Here is a 21,106-nt window from a genome sequence, read left to right as displayed (position 1 = left end):
ACCTCAGTTGTTAATTCTATAAAAAATTGTCCCAAATCTTAGTGCTTTTCTAGAGTCTATTGAATAATTTTAAGTATTTCCACTTGCTATATGAGAAAATGAAGCCAGATTATGAACTTCCTTGGATAGTTTTTTAAAGTGATGTAAACAATCAGAATCACCTTCCATTCCCAGCATTCTCTAAGCAAATTATTGGTTGTATAGTGTAATTTATGTTTACTATAATTAGCTAATAGTTTGTAATATATTAAATTTATAATATAGAGTTGTGATTTTTGTTACATATGTAGTCTATTACACACCAAGTCCTTTTTTAATAATTACTGTGTGCAGTAAGTGTATTTACACTTGTATTATGCACTTCTTAACAAAACTATATTTTAACTTTCTATAGTGTCATGAATGCTTTTTTAATTTACTAAAAATATTTATTGAGAATCTGGTATATGTCAAACACCCTCAATATGTCAGTAATATAGTAATGAATAAATCCTGATTTGAATAATTACTGTTGGGAAATAATATTCATACTGTGTTTGAAATAGTTATTGTTCTCTTTAATATAGTATATAAGAATTGCTGCAATGAAAGTTTTTTATAATTTAGTTATGATAAAGCAGTTTTTTAATAGACAACCATTCGTTTGCTAAATATTCGCATGACCAATTACTTTTATATCATCTTGTCAGTGAGTTGTGTTGAATATCCAGTTTCCACATGACTATTAATGCTTTCATTTTATTGCTCTCATTTTATACATGATGGCAATGGAAAACTCTACACAACTTGTTGAATCTTGCAGTTCCACAAGATGGTTCATCTTTCTACTTTACTGTGACTGGATAATATCCTTTCTATACACAGTGTGCTTGTTCTTTTAGCTCATCTCTTCCTATTTTATCTCCTGTCCTACCTCTTGAGTTTGCTGTTATTCTTCTTCACCCCCTACCCCATAACAAACTTTCCCAGCAAACTTGACTACAGGGTTCCTTTGTGCCATCTTGAAGAAAGAACAGTATGTGAAATATGCTTTAATAGTATGCCCTTGCTGCTTATATAAAGAAACACTGTAGGTAAAATAATGTTGCATTTTTCTATGACATATTGCCATTTGTGACAGGGTTGCCAAGGGACTATATCTTTATTCTATTTTTTCAGTGCCTTTACATGAAGTATTTGATGGTAAATTTTTCTGAGCATCTTAATGGGAAGGAATGTTTATTATTCTTGATAAACTGGGAATTTCCCTATTATAAGCATTGTGTGATTAACTACATTTTTTCTTTAACTGCCAAAAAACTTAAAGCCAGGAACTAATCCAAGCTTTATGGGACCTCAGGTCAATATAATTTGGGGAGCCTTGTTTTAGAAAAAAGAATTTAAAATTATGAATACAAAATTAGGTATGAGGCTGTAGAAGAGCCTCATCCAAGTTCAGGGGTTTTGAAGCTTAGGCTTTATTAGCTCCATGGCTAATCCATCTCTGCTCAGAACTAAGTTTTATACCCAACTGCTACTATTTTCCTCTATCATAATTTTTGAATGCACTGGATACCCTCTTATCCTTACACAATTGGAATCTAATTGGTTGGTTAACTGAAATTTCTGGAAAACATGGAAATTATTAAAAATTACATATACATAAACAAACATATGCTTTAATTTAACACATATAAATATTCATTTGTCAATCTTTTGATTGATATCCAAGGCTTTTTATTTGCATAAAGAATTAAGTGGAAGTTACTTAACAGAGGTTTTTCTGTTTAATTTCCCCCATCCTCACCTTTTACAATTTAATTTGTATATTTTAATTTTGGACTAATGGGTTAACATTTCCTATACCTATGCTTTTGTAATAAACTACCTCAAAATTGTTTCACAATAAGTGGATTAAAGTTATCACTCATGACTAATTGTACATAGATTCTCTATTGTATAGATTGCCCATGGCAATGTTATAATACATGGCTGATTACCTTGGACCTCTCTGGGTTGCCTCCTTTGGTTCCATTTGGCACATGCTATGTAAATAAAGTACAGTTCATCCCACTCAAAACATATGATAAAGTTTTTATTTTACATAATTTTGAACTGTCTTTGTTGCTTCAACGTTCCAAAATCCTAGGTAGTTGACAACTAAATTTACATTAGATGTCATTTCTTATACACATGCATTATTTAATTATACTGAAAAATAATAGAGGTGGGAGATTTTTTTAATCAGTAGGCAAAATAGAAATGAGTTAATGTGTTAACACAGCTTTTTGTTGTAATTAACATATGTTTTAAATTTGCATAGAAACAAATTGTAGAAATATTAGCTATTGCCGATCTGTTTAGTCACATAACAGTGAACAGGAAATGGTCACTGGTATTTTAATTTGACCTTGTGGTGTGGAGTTTTAAGAACATGCATTAGTGCACAAATGTATACTACCCTTTAAAATCTGCATCCAATCTTGTGGGCTCAGTTATAGAATCCAATGCTATCATCTAAAACAAAAATAGTTTTTTCTTTCATCTGTGCAGCATAACAGAAGAATTTTAATTGAAGTCAGATATATATTCTGAAGGAAATCACTATCTACCCTTCCATGAAAGAACTAAATTTCAGTACCTTACTTCAAATTTGCGTTGTGCAATAAACTAATTTCACACATCTTATGTTGACTCATCCAAGATGGAGTAATTTCATTTCTTAACAACCAAAGGATGGTTTGTTTCATAGTGTGTACCTTGCTATGAGCTATAGTAATTTTTGAAGCCCATTAATTCAGGAAATTTGATTTTACACCATTTTGCAGACAAAAATAGCATGTTATTGCATGGATGAGAAAGAACAATTAAATACTGGAAAATATTTTCTGAAGGAAAGTGTTAGTTTAAGTTATTATGAAAATACTACCTAAGTCAATAGGCCTTATAAAACTATAAAATTTAAAAATATGAGTTCTTTTAGAATTAACAATCTTAGGTTCTTCTCTGAACATAACATAATCACATTATTATAAACTGTCTTTTCTGAAACTTAGTCATGGTTTGAATGTGTGATAGCACAATATTGGAGAAGTACCTAAAAAGGATCATGAAAAGGATGGGGGATTATGAGTGATGCCATAATAGAGGGGCAACTGGATGCTCAGTTGGTTAGGTGTCTGCCATCAGCTCAGGTCATGATCTCCAGGTCCTGGGATCGGAGCCTTACGCAGTGGGTTCCCTGCTCAGCAGGGAGCCTGCTTCACCCTCTCTCCCTGCCCTTCCCTCCCCCATGCCCTCCCCTCGTGCACGCTCTCTCTCTCTTTCTCAAATAAATAAATAAAATATTTTTTTTTAAAAAAAGAATGATGCCATAATAGAATGGGCTAAAATTATTGGTGCTGTTAGGCCTGCAAAACCTAAAATAAAGAGGAAATAATACTGAAATAAATTAAAATATGCGAGGTATTAGTAGGCTGAACTGTGACTTTTCTACTAACTTCAGTGTTGGAAGATATTTAGAAAATAAAATTAAGAAACTTTTTTTTAAGCATTTCCTTTCATAATGAGTTCTAAACATAGGTGGTTTGTCAACTTTAGGAGATGTTATATAGTAAAAATACAAAATAATTCATGCAAGATTTAGGTATGTATGGATGATGGTACACAACTGGGTTACTACAGGAAATAAAGAAGCTTGAGAGAAGTACTTCTGACCAATGCAAGGAGAGCAACCATACCTGGTGCCCCTGTGCAATAGAATATTGCATATACAAATAGCAATTTGTCTGTAATTATTTTTTTAAGATTTTATTTATTTGAGAAAGAGAGAGAGAGAGCACGAGCAGTGGGGAGGAGCAGAGGGAGAGGAAGAGGCAGATTCCCCACTGAGTGGGGAGCCTGATATGGGGCTTGATCCCAGGACCCAGAGATCATGATCCAAGCCAAAGACAGAGGCTTAGCCAATTAGCCACCCAGGTACCCCTGTCTGTAATTATTACGTTTCATTTTTCACTTTGATTTTCCCAATATAAGCTATCAAGAAAAATGAATGATCCAAAGAAGTATTATTTTGAATGAGTATAATAATTAATTTATATGACAATTCATTCTCGTTCTTCACTCTAAGTAAATATATATATATATATATATATTATAATCACAGGTATATTTACAATAAAGTTTAAGATAATACAAAAATTCATTGTGATTGCTTGCTTCATAGTGACTATGAAGGTATTAGGTATTGACTGCAAAAATCATGGATCCAGTTTTAGGATATAAGTCCCTATGAAACAAAGTTGGCAACCTATTGCAATAAGCATAAACACGTCATTAAAGGCTAAAAATGTAACATTCTAAAAATACCAGCTTGCTTTATCCAGTTTGCCCTTTGAATGGCCACAAATTTTCGTTTGTAATTCTTTTGCTCATCTGTCAGGATAGGCTTAGCTATGCTATAGTAACAAACAATCCTAAATAGCTCAGCGGTTAACACAACAAATGTTAATTTTTTTTGCTCACTCCGTACAACCAGTACAGATCAATGGAGGGTTTTGCTCTGCGTTGTCTTTCAGAGACCGGGTTGATGTATGTTTTAGTCACTACTTGGAATGCTGCGGCAGCAGGAAAGACAATTTACGAGGGTCTGACTCTGTCAATTAAATGCTCTGGCCCTGAAGTGGCCCATGTTACTTCTGTTCATGACTCCTTTGGCCAGAACAAATCACATGGACTCACCTGAGGAAGCCAAGCAAAAAGGAAATCAGGAAAGAAAATCCCACTAGGCAGCCAGAGCAGGAAGAGTTGGTAAGAGCACTAATGATTTCCACACCACTTATAGCCCCAACCTTACTGTTGTAAGGCAACTAGTATTGATTGAATAACTCATTTAAGTGTTGACCTCTTTAAGACACCACCGTGACTAAAAAGTAATAGTAAGAGGACACTTTTTCTGACCTACTAGAGTAAAAGAAGCCGTCTCAAGATCCACCTCCTGCTGAGGTGCCTTGTTAAGGCTTCAGTGCACTTCAAATGCCTTCTGCTAATTGTAAGCTTGGATAAAACTGCTATTTTGAGAGGTTGAGTGATGTCAGCTACAAAAACACTTCAGCGGGAGTGGTCAGCTCTTGGCAAGCAATCTGCCTCCCTGGGAAACAAAGGTCTAAAGAAGGGAATAACAGGTAAATACTGTTTTCACTGTTTTAAACTGAGACGGATTTCAGCCTTTAAAGTTCTTTCATCAAGGCGTTGCTGAAAACTCAGCCATTTTAAGGATAGGTGTTTTGCTCAAAAACCTTTTGACTGGCTCCTACTAGATAATGTGTAACTAATAAATTGAGGAATAGACTGAAGTCTCCAATACAGGAACAATCTTCCCAGTCCATGAAGGATATGAGAGAAAAAGATTTTAGGGATGGTTTAAAAAATACATCAGTGTCCCAATCTCAGAACATTATCTGTGTGGTGGGAACAGCTAACAGCACAGTTAGTTTCACACAGTGTCTTATGTTCAATTTCTTATTTTCTCTGGGATGATGAACATTTTGAAAATGATATAGTAGTTTGAAGATCAAATAGCAAAGCTTTTAGCGAATGTTGCTTTTAAAATATCATTATCTGTGACATGCTGATTTTACATAATAGGTCACAGAAACCCAAAATATTTCATTTATTAAATAATACTTAGCATAAGTATTTCAAACTTGGCTATTTTAGAGTATTGGGAAATTAGAATAAAAGGAGAATAATTTTTTAGTGTTTTGCGTTTATAATAATAAAATAAGATAAAAATATAAAGAAAAGGTCACTATCTTTTAGAATATAACAATGTAATAACTATTTTTATCATTTACAAAAATACAAATAGCTAATGTTTCTTGGACGTTTACCATGTGCCAGGCATTATCATTATAAAACCCATATTCCTTAATTTTATTCGCACAACAATCCTCTAGTGTAGATATTATTATTATTATGGCGATTCACAAATGAAGACATTTACAACACAGTCTGATTCCAAAACCTTTGTATTGATACTCTTTTGAGAATATGGGCTGTGGAGACAAAGAAACTGAGGTTTGAATCTTGCTGTGCCATTTAATAAAAGTAGAAGCCACTTCAAATCAGTTCTTAAACCTTTGTAAATATCCATTTCTTCATTTGTAAAAGTCATGAGCTTTAGGTAAGAAAAAAGTATAACTAGGAGTTGAAATTGCTTAGTACACTGTCTTTCCCCCAGTAAGTTGTCCAAAAAACATCAGCTATTATTCTTATTGTAATCACTAGATATAAAGGGAAGTATCTAGCACAATCTCAGGACTACAGTAGATAATAAATATTAGTTTTCTTTCTTGTATATATTCAAAAATATTAATAGACTGAAAAATAAAAGACTACACCACACGTGAAATGGAATCCAACTGGGATGGAATTCCACAGGATTATGAGACTGTGTCTGTGAATGACCTTGAAATGAAATCCCAGGGGCTATTTTGAAAACTGTTTCTAAATTTAACTGTGTCATCGTCTCTCTCATACTATTCCTCTCATTGCCAGGGAGTTTGGTGTTCATTTAATATACACTGGGTACATTCTTCAAAGTATCAGCTTTCAAATCCTGGCATTGAACCAGTTTCAATGACTATTCACATTTCCTACAGAGGCATAGTGGAATTTAATAAAAGATCTGTGGATTGGAGGGGGAATAGGGTATCTGGGTGGGAGAGATTTGTGACAGCTCTGATATATTTCTCTCCTCTTTTCAAAAGCAGAATTCACAAAGTGCTTTAAAATTACTGACGAAATTACAACTGAATATTAGCACTCTTTAAGTCCAAGCGTCACCACTGACTATTAAAATGAATGTAATGCTGAAGTGTATTTGAGGTTCAGTGCTCTAAAAAAAGTTCTCTGGGAACCACAGGTAGCTCCTGTACTGTCTGATTAAAGAGACCTGTCTGCAAAACTAAATGATGCATCAACATTGCAAGCTCAAATCAATTTAATTTATTTGTGTGCATCATTATCCTATCTGTTATGTTTATGTTTTCAATTGTCAAAAGCAAACTTTGCTGATTAAGGGCTGTGTTACAGATATAGCAGTTAAAGGATGGAGAGTCCAATCATTAGTCTATATCATACAGAGCTGGCCAAGAACATTATTCTTCAAAAATGGAAAAATAACAGCTTGAGGAATAGGTCCAATGACACATCAACTCAACAAATCCAGGAAGCTAAGGCGGAGGTGGTACTACACTTAGAAGACTAGTTTTCAGAACTGCCAAGTAAAACTTCCAAAAGTTGACTGAAAGTAAACTTGACCCTATTATGTTAGCTCTAGCAAGTTGAAAAGTGATGTCATGTGAATTCTATTTTGAATTAGCTAAGATTTTTTACTAATAATTGCCATTAAAATTAATGGTGCAAGTAAAGCTGAAAGTATGTATGATCTGGCTTATTTCTAATACTAATTAGCCACACATTATATCTTTTTTTTTTTTTTTTGCATTCTTACTAAGTTTTTGTTAGGAAAAATATATCAAACTACAAAATTTAATAACATTTAATCTCTTTATTGATGCTAACAGATTTGAAATTTAAAATTTCCATCTGTATAGGGGATTTAAACTTCTTTGATACTATCGCATTGACAGAGATGAGGAAAGGAGAACATATATATGCCAACCTATTATGGAAGAAAAGCATTTTGATTAAAAAAAAAAGACAAAGTAACAATCTTATATTGATTGGCTCCTGCTGATTACAACAAATGTTTTATTTCCTAGTACTGCTAAACTTCATTTCACTGGGGAAAATAAATTGAGACAACAAATAAAATTAAAGCTGCCATGTCCAGCAAATGTTACTTAGGAGGAAATAAGCCAATGAGAAGAAATCCCCCTTCTTCCCTATTTCTCATCTAAAACATTCTGGAAAATGGATTTGTGAGGAGCAGCTCATTCTTCCAAGGACAAAAATTAGGGTTAAAACTATATACAGAAGTTGAATTCTGCTATCTTGGTCACAAAGTGCTGTTACCACTGGGTGATCCTACTCTTTTGAAACATAGTAAAAAGCAAATAAACTGCAGGAAAGCAGCAGATCCAAAGTCCAGGAAGAGTCAGGACCAGCAAAGCAATCATCTGCCACATCCACTTGTGAAGCCCAGGACCATGTCTTGACAGTGTTAAACATTAAAACCAAGGCTGGAACATTAGGGATAATGGGCACCATCACTCTTTTTTTTTTTTTTTTTTTTTTTTTGGTGCCACACACCCCTAACACACAGTCTCTCTCTTTTTTTTTTAATTTTCAATTGGTCAACATATAGTACATCATTAGTTTTTAATGTATTGTTCAATGATTCCTTAGTTGTGTATAACACCCAGTGCTCATCACCACATGTGCCCTCCTTAAAACCCATCACCCAGTTAACCCATCTCCCCACCCCACAGTCTTTTTCTAAAGCTTATTTGGGCAAAATCAACAGGAGTTTTGTTTTGTTTTGTTTACAGAATTAAAACAAGTAATACTAAAATCATCTGGAACCACAAAAGACTCTGAATAGCCAAAGCAATCTTGAGAAAGAAAACAAAGCTAGAAGTATCACAATCCCAGATTTTAAGATATACTACACAAAACTGTAGTAATCAAACAGTATGATACTGGCACAAATACAGCCACAAATGTCAATGGAACAGAATGGAGAGCCCAGAGATACACTCATGCTTATACAGTCAATTAATCTATGATAAAGGAAGCAAGAATATACAATGGGGAGGAGACAGTCTCTTCAATAAATGGTGCTGGGATAACTGGACAGTGACATGCAAAAGAATGAAATTGGGCTTTTACACACCATACACAAAAATAAACTCAAAATGGATTAAAGACCTAAATGTGAGACCTGAAATCATAAAACTCATAAAAGAAAACATGGACAGTAATCTCTTTGGCACAGGCCTTAGCAACATTTTTCTAGATATGTTTTCTCAGGCAAGGGAAACAAAAGCAAAAATAAACTATTGGGATTGCACCAAAATAAAAAGCCTTTGCACAGTAAAGGAAACCATCAACAAAACAAAAAAGCAATCAGGGAGCCTATGTGGCTCAGTTGGTTAAGAGTCTGCCTTCAGCTCAGGTCATGATCCCAGGACCCTGGGATCAAGCCCTGCATTGGGCTTCCTGCTCAGTGGGAATTCTGTTTCTTCCTCTCCCTCTACCTCTCCCCCCACCTTGTGCTCTTGCTTGCTCTCTCTGTATCTCTCTCTCTCAAATAAATAAATAAATAAAATCTTTATAAAAAAAGCGCAATCTACTGAATGGGAGGAGATATTTGGAATTGATATATCCAATAAGGGGTTAATATTCAAAATATATAAAGAACTTATGCAACTCAACACCAAAAACCCAAATAATCTGATTAAAAATGGGCAGAGGACCTACATAGCCATTTTTTTCCAAAGAAGAAATACAGACAATCAGCAGACACATGAATAGACACATACTCAACATCTCTAATCATCAGGGAAATACAAATCAAAACCACAAGATATCACCTTACATCTGTCAGAATGGCTAGAATCAGAAAGAAAGAAGGAAGGAAAGAAAGAAAGAAAGTGGGAGAGAGAGAGAGAGAGGGAGAGGGAGAGAAAGAGAGGAGAGGAAGAAAGGAAGAAAAGAATTAACAAGTGTTGGCGAGGATGTGGAGAAAAAGGAACCCTCGTGGCACTATCGGTGGGAATGTAAATTGTTGCAACAACTGTGGAAAACAGTATGGAGTTTCCTCAAAAAATTTAAAAAATAGAAATACCATATGATCCAATAATTCTACTACTGGGTATTTACCCAAAGAAAACAAAAAGACTAATTTGAAAAGATATATGCACCCCTATGTTTATCACAGCACTATTTACAATAGCCAAGATATGGAAGCAACCCAAGTGTCCATTGATAAATAAAAGAATAAGGAAGAAGTGGCATATATAGAGACAATGGAATATTACTCAGCCATAAAAAGAATGAGATCCTGCCATTTGTGACAACATGGATGGACCCAGAAGGTATTATGCCAAGTGAAATAAGTCAAACAGAGAAAGACAAATACCATATGATTTCATTTATATGTGGAATCTCAAAAACAAAACAAACAAAGACAGCCTTAAATACAGAGAACAAACTCATGGTTTTCAGAGGGGAGGTGGGTGGGAGGTGAAGGGGTGAAATAGATAAAGGGGATTAAGAGATACAAACTTCCAGTAATAAAATAAATAAGCCATAGAGATGAAAATACAGCATAGGGAATATAGTCAATATTATTGTAATAAGGTTGTATGGTGACAGATGGTGACTACACTTACCATGGTGAGCGTTGAATAATGTATAGAATTCTTTAATCAATATGTTGTACACCTGAAACTGATAAAACATTGTGTGTGAGTTATACTTAACAAAAACAACAGATAAAGCTTATGGTCCATTCTTAATCTGATGTGGTTGAGAAGAAGAAGAAGGGGGGGAGGGGAGGAGAAGCAGCAGTAGCTGTTTCCACCTGCTTTCAATTCTGACTTACTCACGAGCTTTTTGTAACATGTAAGAGCATGCAATATTTTAAAAATCGTCATTTATTCCAGGAAAAACACATGCAAATAATCAAAAGTCCACTGGGGTAAGCCATTTGCCAGTCATAGCCATACCTTACTGAAAGCAACTTTTACTAGTGACTTGTAAAATTGTGTGCTGAATTGTAAAGATCATTTGCGGGGAGACAATGATGAGGTTTCTTTGTGATTAATTCTTGCTTTTTGTGCACTAAAGGATTGGTTGTTTCTTGTTTTGTTTGGTTTTTAACATCAAGCTCTTCTTTTTTTTTATTATTATGTTATGTTAATCACCATACATTACATCATTAGTTTTTGATGTAGTGTTCCATGATTCATTGCTTGTGTATAACACCCAGTGCTCCATTCAGTATGTGCCCTCTTTAATACCCATCATCAGGCTAACCCATCCCCCCACCCCCCTCCCCTCTAGAGCCCTCAGTTTGTTTCTCAGAGTCCATAGTCTCTCATGGTTCGTCTCCCCCTCCGATTTCCCCCCCTTCATTTTTCCTTTCCTTCTATCTTTTTCTTTTCTTTTTTTTTTTTAACATATAATGTATTATTTGTTTCAGAGGTACAGATCTGTGATTCAACAGTCTTACACAATTCACATGACATTGGTGAGGGTATGTGCTATTGTGAACATCGAACTCTTCTACCTTTCTCTGCTATTCTTGAGCACAGCTGAGCATATTTTAATTCTATGGCCACCAGTTTGTTAGTCATCTTTCTTTAGGTACAGTTCACTGATATACCCTGCTTGGCAAGAAAAAAAATCCACAAGAATTTCTTCTGAAGACATTCACATGCAGCATGTGTTAGATTTTTCATTTTCATTTGGCATTTTCCAACTCAACTAATTATGTTATCACTCAATGTAGACTTTAAAAGAGAAAGTCCTAAGTAAGAAAAAAAAAATGTAGTCTTGCTGCCCAACTTTCAGAGATTTTCCTGTCATCTTTTAAATAGAAGAAAATTTTATTGGTACTTTAACATATCTGCATATCATGTGCAGGTTCACCCCCGACCCTATCTCTCCACCTTCACCCCTTCACCCCTTCCTCTCTCTATATATGTATCTCTGATGGCTTTTTTCTCTAGAATACAGGGTCTTTACTCATCCATTCAAATTCAAGAATTTATTGCCCTCTCTGGGTTGTTGCTCTCTGTGGAAGTTTTGTATGTTATAACTCTCCATCGAATATATCTATTACGTGAGTTTCTCATTCTCTTTCACAGGCTGTAACTCATGTGGCAATTCTGCCAGACATAAAAATGAAAGGGTCAATTGTGACATGAATTGAAAATATGGAGATGAACATACATTACCAGTATATATTTATAAGCAAATACTTTATTTCAATCAATCATTCTAAGAGGTCACTGATTATAAGGCACATCATTATACGCATCACTAAGAAAGAAAACATATTTCCATTTAAATTTGACACATCAGCAATTGAAAGATACATCCCCATTTCATGGATGAGAAGTACAGAGAAGGGGTGTACCATGGAATTGATAAAATGTGGTAAGCTTATGTACACTGATGTGCCTTTTTCCCTTGTAGTACTTCCAGTGTCAACCACTGAGCACATTACATTTTACTTACCTGCCTCTTTCATTTTTCTGTTTTCAAATCGTATTTATGTACAAATAATTTTGCTGATTTGGTCTTGATTTCAAGATGCAGCTTAAAGCCTGTGCTTGGGTTCCCTCCAATCTATGTCATGGAACTTGGCACCATTTATTCCTGCAGAGTTAATTTCATTTATTCTGCCTTCAGTTGGCCAGTGACATAGATATCAGGGAAAGTTGGCACAAGGGTGCAATGTCTGGGCACTACTCTGTTATTTCATATTAAAAGGATTACTCCAAAATACACTTTAAAGGCATTTGGGCTAGTTCTACAAAACTGTGAGGGAGGAAAAGTTAGTCGTCAGTGCCATCCTTCTTTCTGATGGCCAATTTTCTTAGCATTCCAAAACATACAGGTCAGAGGGTGCCCTACTGTTCTGGGTTAAGCTTACAACCCCTAGTAATAGCTACGTGTTCTTTCTCTCATATCCTCAAGGATAGCATTTAACAATCAGCGAATCTGATAATCCTTCCAATTGGCCAGAGAAAGGGAAGTGGGATTCTGCCCCCAGGGAAAAAAAAAATGATATGCATTTAACACGGACCTTTTGGAAAGCAATTAATATTTCATCCCATAATTGCAGATTCCAAGTGAGTGTGGGTGGAGGCAGGGCAGTTTTAGAACAAATAGTAAGGAAGAGAGTTATGATAGGTTACCAGGTAAGGTATTTTGGGGCAAATGGAGCTTTTATCTATCCACAGTATATAGTTAGAACTTTAAGCCATTAATGCCAAGGACCAACCTAGGCTTAGGGAAAGCATTTGTTTCATCTCAAGGAAAAGCTTATAATATAGTTTATAAATATAATTAGTTTATAGTCACACAATGAATTCTGGAAAAAAGTCATTCATTCATTTAATATTTTTAAACATCTGTTATCATCCTGGCCTGGCCTAGGTTTTAGAGACACAGCAATAAAATAGATTTGGCCTTTGCCTTTATGGAGTTTATAATACAGAAGAAAATATAGATATTAAATAAATATATGTGTAATAGGTTTTATAAAAGAGATGTGCAGGACCCAGCCTAGTGTTTGGCAAGAGCCAAAGAAATGACAATTTGCTTAAGACTTCAAAGATGGGTGCATATTAACTTGGTGAAAGTGGGGAATGGTTATCCAGGCTAGGGGAAGTATGTCTCTTTGAGAGCCCATAGGCGAGAGAGCTAATACCTTACTAGAGCCAAAAGAAACTAAATGCAAATGTAATATAAAGAAGGAAGCATGTAAGGGATGAGGTTGAAGATAATAGGTGGAGACCATCTACACTGTGGGAGGCCCTGTAAGTCATTTAAAAAGTTTGGACTTGGGAGCGCCTGGGTGGCTCAGAGGTTTAAGTGTCTGCCTTTGGCTCAGGTCATGATCCCAGGGTCCTGGGATTGAGTCCGGCATCGGGCTCCCTGCTCAGCGGAGAGCCTGCTTCTCCCTTTCCCTCTGCCTGCCGCTCCCCCTGCTTGTGCTCTCTCTGTCTGTCAAATAAATAAAATCTTTAAAAAAAAAAGTTTGGACTTTATTCTAAAACCATTAGAAAGCTGTTAAAGGGTCTTAAGCAAGAATTAATTCATTTTATTCTTTAAATTTCTTTTTTAAATTGTAACTGAGATTAAAGAAATAGTTTAGAGAAGGAATCAGTTGGATGCAGGAGACCACTTCAAAGAGCACTGCAGTAAGTCCAGGTGGGACCGTGATGCTGAGAATCAGAGCAGGATGGTTGGCAGTAAACCTGGAGAAAAATAGACAAACCCAAGAGCAATTTGGAGGTAGACTCTTAAGATTTACATGGGCAGTAAAGAGAAACAAACCATCAAGGATGACTGCATGGGTCCCAATTTTCTCTCTTGAGTAACTGGGTATGTGGCCATAATATTTCTAAAAAGAAAAAAGAAAACCAGAGAGAAAAAAGAAAAAAACGGGGGGGGGGGAAGAAGTAGGGGGAAAAATTCCAGAGGAACTCCGACATTTAAGGATCAGATAGGAAAGAAAGATGTGACAAAGGCAATCAAAAAGATACAGCCAAACCAGTAGACAGAAAATCTAGAAAAAATTTATTAAATAAACCAAAGAAAGAATTTCTAGAATGAGGGTCAACAATGTCAAATGCTGCTGAAAAATCCAGTTAGATAAAAACTGGAATTGTTCTATTGGATTTATTGATACGGAACTCACTGACAACTGTGGTTAGACTAGTTTGGGCAGTGTAGTACGGGCAATGAAACGATAGAATATAAACTCATTTAAAGGTGAAAGGGAAGATATGAAACATGCATATGAAAAGGTGCCAGGTATGAGAGTGTATGTTAATCAAGGTTTTTTTGAAAGCAAGTAATAAAAAATCACCTTAAATAAAAAGAGAGGAAATATCTTACAAGGATAAAAAGAAATCTCAGTGAACCCAAGGGCAGGCAGGGAACACAATTTGCCAGAATCCAATTCACTGACTTATTAATTTCTAAATTTATTGGTTTGACTACTTAGTTTTAGTTGACTAGATTTTATTGTGATTGCATAAAGTAGTCATGGAAATATTTATTTTTGTCTCTGCCCTAACTCTTTATTGCTAGAGTGGAAGACTGAGGTGTAGGTAAAGAAGTTTGAGGGGCATAAGATAGTATAATCACAAGAATGAATATATTTTTGGTGGATATATTCTTCTTATGAATATATTTTTATAAATATGGAAAATGTATTATTTATGAATAATTCTTGACAGTGATATAAGTTAAGGATTTTTATACTCAAATTACGCTCTTGTTAGAGTGTCAAATTACAGCCTTCTTACACCTTTCCATTGCATGACTTCATGTTGGTGGTCAGAAATTAGGAGAATCAGTGGCATCCATGTGGAGGAAAAAAGAGTATATAGGGTTGGGAACAGCAGGGGTAGCCAATGGATGAGACATCTTACAAGAGGGAACTACAGAGAAAAATTTTCTCCTAATTCAGGAGTAAAGGGCAGAAAGTAAGGAAAGCTGATGGAGTTCTAATCTCAATTAAAAAAAAAAAAAAAATTTCTGATCTAGGATGAGATATGTCTTATTATAGTAACATAGATCTTTAATTTTCTCCATAACTGGTGTGACCCAGAAAAAGGAGAAATGTGTCTGTTTATCTTCTGCCTTTCATAGCCAAACTTCTCAAATGAATATATGGCTTTAATAGCTAGTTTGTGAAAAGGTTTTTACTTTGTCTTTACAACCTATGATGTAATAATTATTATATTATCCTCATCCAATCAGGACAGAAGGATTAAACAATTTGGCCCAAGTTGCAATGTTTTTAAAGGATGAAATCAGTATTTAAACTTGAACAATCTGATTCCAGAACTTGTTTGTCTACATAGCATCAATTCCCTATCCCACCACTCTACTAGTACTACATTCTTACAGGTCACAAATAATCATCCAATCATTGATTCTTAATGTCCCCTTCTTGACTTCACTATAATTTTCAATGAAGTCTGTTTTGAAACTTTTTCTTCCCTTGATATCTGTAAATATTCTTGTTTTTCTTTTACCTTTTTTAACACCTCTGTCTCCTTTGTCTCCCTTTTTGGCTCTTCTGCATCTGCCCTCTAAGGGTGCATTTGTCTCAAGTCTTCAACCATGGGTACAAATGTATATATATATATAGTACTTTAGTTTCCTTTAGGAATAAGGCCCTTAAAAGAAATTCTCTGAACAATGACCTCAATACCCTAGTAGAACTACATACTGTAACCTCCAGTCCAGGCACAGCAACCTGTAGACTTTGATCAGCCTTGCTAGACTGGTGAAAGCTATGTACACAATTTAACTAGATCAGTTTCCCCAGTACGGCATGATCCTGCATTGCTTTTCTCTGCCATTTCCAATGCTACTTCCTGGTTCCAGCATGCCTCATGCTTTAATTTAACGTTGCAGTGTAGTTTCCTTATATGACTTTATTACTGCAGCTGAGCTGGTCTGTTGATAATTCCATAACACTCTTTGAACTGTCCAGGAGACTGTAGAGCTGAGAATGTGCTCAGAAGTCAAACTATCTTATCATTGTTTTTGTAAGTTCTATGTATTCTGGTTATAGTCCTTTCTCAGATAAATGCTTTGCAAATATTTTCTCTCAGCCTGTGTCTTGTCATTTCATTCTTTTAAGAGTATCTTTCAGAGAACAGGAAAAATTAATTTTATTAAGTTAAATTTATCAATATATTTACTTATGGACCATGCTTTTCCTTTGAATCAAAGAAATCTTTGCCTAACCCAAGGTCACAAGGGTTTCTCCTATGTTTCCTTCTACACTTTTAATGGTTTTAGGTTTGACATTTAGTTTTATGATTCTCTTTGATGAAATTTGTATTTAATTAGTGGTATGGATCATATTTTGAATTCTGTCCCAATTGTCCATTTATCTATCTTTGCCCCAAGACCACAGCTTTATAATAAGTATTGTAAATCAGGTAGTATTTATTCTTTTTTTAATGTTTATTTTGGTTAGTCCAAATCCTTTGCATTTCTATATGAACTTTTTAGAATCAATTTAACAATTTCTAAAAAAAAAAGTCTACCAGGATTTTCACTGGGATTGCTTTGATTCTATAGATTACGTATGGGGAGAACTATCATCTTAACAATATTGATTCTTCTTATCATTGACCATGTTGTGTCTCTACATTTATTTAAGTGTTCCTTAATTTGCCGAAGCAGTATTTTGTAGTTTTCAGCGTATAGTACTTGAACATCTTTTGCCAGATTTATTCTGAAGTACTTCATATTTTATTTTTAAAGATTTTATTTATTTGACAGAGAGAGCATGAGTTGGGGAGAGAGGGAGAGGGAAAGGAAGAGCGAGAAGCAGACTCCCTGCTGAGCAGGGAGCCTGACACAAGTCTCGATCCCAGGACCCCAAGATCATGACATGAGCCAAAGGCAGATATTTAACCGACCGAGCCACCCAGGTGCCCCTGAAGTACTTCATATTTTTTAATGTTCTTATAGTTGCAATCTTTTAAAAATTTCAACTACCTCTCGATAATTTTGCTAGTGTACAGAATCAACTGATTTTTGTATTTTGATCTCATGTTCTGTAACTTCATTAAACTCACTAGTTCTAGTAGGTATTTTTACAGGTTTCCATATAGGCAATTACATAATTTGCAAATAAGTAGTTTTTCTCTTTCTTTCCAATTTAGATGACATATTTATCTTCCAAAATGCACTGTCCAGAACTTTCAATACAATATTGAATGGAAGTGATGAGAGTGGACATCCTTGTGTTGTCCCTGATTTTAGAAAGAAACCATTTAGTCTTTCACCATTAAGTATGTTAGCAGAGGAACTTTTGTAGATGACCTTTATCAGGTTGAGGAAGGGCCCTTCTCCTCATATTTTGCTGAGAATTCTTATCAGAAATGGATCTTGGATTTTGTCTAATTCTTTTCCTGTACTTATAGAAATGATCACATGATTTTTTTCATTTTAGATTTTTCATATGGTGAAATATATTGATTAATTTATAAATCTTAAACCAACCTGGCATTCCTTAGGTAAACCTTACTTGATCATGATATATCCCTTTTCTATATGGTTGAAATTTATTTACTAATTTTCCAAAAACTATTTTTTGCCTATAGGCTTATTAAGGATATTGGTGTGTAGTTTTCTTTCTTTTTTTTTTTTTTTGTAATGTCTTTGTCTGATTCTATTATAATGGTAATGATGACTTTATAGAATGAGTTGGGAAGTATTCCTCACTTTTCAATTTTCTGGAAGAGTTTGTGTTGAATTGGTATTATTTCTTCCTTAAAGGGTATTAGATAGAATTAATCAGTGACAACATCTGGGCTTTCTTCATGGGAAATTTATTTAGTAAAATTCAATGTCATATGTATGCAAATATGTATATATATATCTATATATATAAATACACACACACATTTGTGTAGGCATGCATATACATGTATATTTACAGATTATCTATTTCTTCTTAAATAAGTTTTAGTAGTTTGTGTCCTTCAAGAACTTCTTCTATTTTGTTTCAATTATGGAATTTATAGGCATAAAGTTCCTCATAACAACCCTTTAATGTCTTTTTAATATCTGCAGAATCCATTGGTAACTTGTGTCTATTCTCCCTCCCTTCCTCTTTCCCTCCCTCCCTTCAATCAATCTGGCTATAGGATTACTAATTTTATGCATCTTTCAACATATTCGGGTTTTGTTTCTTTGGTTTTCTCTATTGATTTTGTTTTCTGTTTCATTGGTTTCTGTTTTGATCTTTTAATTTCTTCTGTGCACTTTAGTTTAGTTAGCTTTTCTTTTTCTAATTTCCTAAAGTAGAAGCTGAGATCACTGATTTGAGACCTTCCTTCTCTAACAGGTGTTTAATGCTATACATTTCCTCCCAAGTACTGCTTTTTCTTTTCTTTTTTTTTTTTTTTTTGACAGGAAGTAGGATTTATTGGTAGGCATGAATAGGGAGGGGGCAGTGCCGAGGTTCTCATGAGTGCAGAGCCCTCCATTTGTCCAAGGGACCACGATTAGGGATGTATTTGACCCCACAGCCATCTGGGATAAGCCACTTTTCAGCCACCATGTCTTCAAATTCATCCGCATTAAACTTAGGAAAGTCCCACTTCTTGGAGATGTGGATCTTCTGGCGGCCAGGGAACTTGAACTTGGCCCTGCGTAGGGCCTCAATCACATGCTCCTTGTTCTGCAGCATGGTACGGACGGACATGATGACTTGGCCAATGTGGACCCTGGCTACTGTGCCCTGGGGCTTTCCAAAGGCACCCCACATACCTGTCTGCCACCTAGATTGGAGATAGCATGAGGTCAGACCTCAACATCCACTGGAAAGGGCTGTCTCCAAGGTCCCTTAGGGCAACCCATACAATCAACAGGCTGCATACACTACCAAGGAGGCTACTGTTTGCAGCCATGGCACACTGGGCCCCCATGGATCCTCCTAAGTACTGCTTTAGTGGCATACCAGAAACTCTGTTATACTGTGTTTTCATTGCAATTTATTATAAAATGTTTTATAATTCTATTATTTCATCTTTAATCCATGTGTTATTTAGAAGTGTGTTATTTATTACCAAATATTTGGGGATTTTCCAGATGTGTTACTCTTGTTGTTTTCTCATTTGATTGTATTCAGAGAATACACTCTTTATAATTTTAATCCTTTAAACTTGTTTTATTATCCATAATAATCTATCTTGGTAAATTTTCCATGTGCACTGGAAGAGTGTGCATTCTACTGAAGTTGGATGGAGTGTTACAGCAATGGCCATTTGGTTAGTGTGTTCAAATATTCTATATTGTTACTGATCTTGTCTATTTATTCTATCTTATATTGAAAGGAAGGTACTGAAATTTCTACCTATAATACTGTATTTGTCTATTTCTTCTTTCAGTTCTATCAATTTTTGCTTTATTTATTTCAAAAATCTGTTATAGATTCACAAATATTTAGAATTATTATGTCTTTTTGATAAATAGATTGCTTTATCATTATGAAATGATTATCTTTATTCCTGGTAATATCATTTGCCCTGACATATACTTGGTCTGATATTAGTATGGCTGCTGCAGCTTCATTTTGAATAGTATTAACATAGCATCTCTTTTGTATATTTATATTTAAAGTGATTTTATTATAGGCAACATTGTGTTGGGTCTTTTAATCTGACAATCTCTTTTTCATTGGAATGTCTTGACCTATTCTATTTAATATGATCATTGGTATATTAAAGTCTATCATCTCCTATTTTGTTTTTATCCTTTCTGCTCTTTGTTCCATTTTCCTGTCTTTTCTGCCTTCTTTTGGACCATACTTTTGGACAGTATTTTTTAGTGATTTCATTTTGTCTTCTTTGTTGGATCATTAGTTATACCTCTTCTTTTATTGATTGTATTGAGGTTTATAGTATACATCTTTAACTTACCACATTCCACTTTAAGTGATTTTTATATCACTATATGTACACATAAGTTGACAATAGTTTACTTCCATTTCTACTTCCTAGTCTTCCGCCATTTTTTCATTTATTTTACTAATACATGTTATAAAACACACAATAATTTTGCTTAAATGGTGAATTGTCTTTTGAAGAAATTTAAATTATAAGCAAAAATCCTTATTTTTTATCCATGTAGTTACCTTTCTTGGTGCTCCTCATTCCTTTAGATGTATATTTTCATCTGGTGTCATTTTTCATCTGCCTGACAAATTTCAGTTTATTGTAGTGTAAGTCTCAAAATTATTTTTTCAGCTTTTATACATCTGAGCTACTTTTTTTGCATTTATTTTTGAAAAATAAGTTCACTGAATATTAAACTCTAGGTTGTCTGTCTTTTCTTTTACATTCTTAAGATGTCCCTCCACTGTTTGAGTTTTTCCAATGAGAAATCCACTGTCTTCCTTATTTTTGTTTGTATACATATCTATTTTCTTTTGGCTGCTTTTAAGATTTTTCCTCTTATAACGGGTTTTAGGCAATTTCATTATGAAATGTGTTGATGTGATTTTCTTCACTTTTTTTGTGCTTAAAGCTCGTTTAGCTTCTTGGAATTTGGGTGTTTAATTTTCATGAAATTTGAAAAAAGTGGCCATCGTTTCTTTAATTTTTTTTGTTTGTTCATTCTTTTTTCACTACTTCAGGGATCCAGTTCCATATTTAAAAGATTGCTTGAAGTTGTTCCGGAGCTCACTTGGTGTGCTTTGCATTCTTTTTAAAAAGTATATTTTATTTATTTATTTATTTATTTATTTATTTATTTATTTATTATTTGTTTATTTTTGAGAGAGAAAGAGTGTGCATGTGCACAAGTGTTGGGGGGGGTGATTTGTAGAGGGAGAGAGAATCTTAAGCAGGCTCCACACTCAGCACAGAGCCCAACACAGGGC

General features: G+C 34.6%; 1 non-coding gene across 1 annotated transcript; it reads right to left on the bottom strand.

The window, feature by feature from the left end:
• Positions 1 to 19,051: 19,051 nt before the first annotated feature.
• LOC118551108 (small nucleolar RNA SNORA70) lies at positions 19,052 to 19,185 on the bottom strand. Its single transcript, XR_004924917.1, has one exon. It is a non-coding gene; the product is annotated as a small nucleolar RNA SNORA70 (small nucleolar RNA).
• Positions 19,186 to 21,106: the final 1,921 nt, after the last annotated feature.

Source organism: Halichoerus grypus, chromosome 1, assembly GCF_964656455.1.
Source record: "Halichoerus grypus chromosome 1, mHalGry1.hap1.1, whole genome shotgun sequence".
Taxonomy (NCBI): Eukaryota; Metazoa; Chordata; class Mammalia; order Carnivora; family Phocidae; genus Halichoerus; species Halichoerus grypus.
The sequence above is the reverse complement of the archived record's forward strand: the minus strand, read 5'-3'. Positions and strand labels throughout refer to the sequence as shown.